The sequence below is a fragment of the Gavialis gangeticus genome, unplaced genomic scaffold (assembly GCF_001723915.1).
Source record: "Gavialis gangeticus isolate Ggan-Ray unplaced genomic scaffold, GavGan_comp1, whole genome shotgun sequence".
NCBI lineage: Eukaryota > Metazoa > Chordata > Crocodylia > Gavialidae > Gavialis > Gavialis gangeticus.
The window spans coordinates 51,847,363-51,848,588 of NW_017729033.1; the positions used below are offsets into that span (position 1 = coordinate 51,847,363).

Consider the following 1,226-nt stretch of genomic DNA (forward strand, 5'->3'; position numbering starts at 1 on the left):
GGGGGGGGGGGGGGGGGGGGGGGGGAGGGAGATGATCCTGGTAGATCCCAGGATAAAAAAAATACCTGCATGAAAAAAAAAAACAGGGTGGCACACATGGCTGCAGAATGTGCCATGCAAAACTGGAGCCTGGAATGCTGGAGCCATGCTCTGGCTGCCAGCCAGGCTCCAAGCTGCAGGAGTGTCATAGTTGTGGCTTCCCTGGCTCCCAGAGCCCCAGGTAAGGGTGCTGGAGCCAGCACTGTTGCTGGCACCAGCATCCCCTACCCCATCTAGGGTAACCTGTCATGCATCAGAAGGCATGTGGCATGAACATTCCTTGGGACAAGTAGCGGTGGCACAAGGTGTGCTGCTGCTTCTTGTCCCTGGGGAACCAAACGTCTGTACTTGCCTGCATGCAGCCAAGGGGTGTATACCTGTAGCGAAACATGTATATGGCTAGTGCATAGTCTACTGCACATGCTGAGCCTATGTACATACTGCATGTGTGGCACTGATGTCAAGATGGCACTGATTTGGAGAGTGATACTGGTCTGTTGTTGCACAAAAAACTGGACTACATGGATGAGCCATGAGAACTACAGAGTCATGTAAGCCTCGCTACTCATGGACTTGGTGATTAACGACACCTGCTTCTGCTTCCATCACCTCTCCTCAGCTGTCAAGCTTAAGCTACTGTTGGGGAGTGTGTACCTGCCTGGCCAGGTGGTGAATAAACTGAAAGGTTCACTAACTGACATTAGCTATCTTCTTACCCTGGTTTCAGAACCCTTGGTCTTAATGGTAGCTGATACAACAGTAGCAGATGCTGGCTCCCTTAACCCTGATCTGAAAAATAGAATCCCAATGCTCAAAGTATTTCAGGAAAACTTAAAGGAAAAGTAATATGAAATTATGGGGCAAAAGAAATATAAAATTTATGCTATGTTGCCAGTGGAATGCTGTTGGAATTCTGTTTAATATTTAAACAGGAATCTTTGACAGTACTTTCTGCTAGGAACCTTATTTCCCCAATGCAATGTTTCCAATTGAAAACAAATCTAAGATTGCCACTACCTAAAAAGAATGCTAGCAGAAGTATACAGAAACTGCACAACAGCTGAAGAAGACAAACAAAGCATCTTTGAAAGCCAAAAGAGGCAGTCTGGTAAAAAAAAAAACAATACAGCAATACCATTCAAAAGAAAAAGACATACAAAAAGCAAAACAACCCTCCCCCCCCCCCC

At 46.2% G+C, this 1,226-nt stretch overlaps 1 pseudogene; it reads left to right on the forward strand.

Annotated features, from left to right (window-relative positions):
- The first annotated feature begins 780 nt into the window (after positions 1-780).
- LOC109303629 overlaps positions 781-1,226 on the forward strand; it is a 1,481-nt pseudogene continuing 1,035 nt past the window's right edge.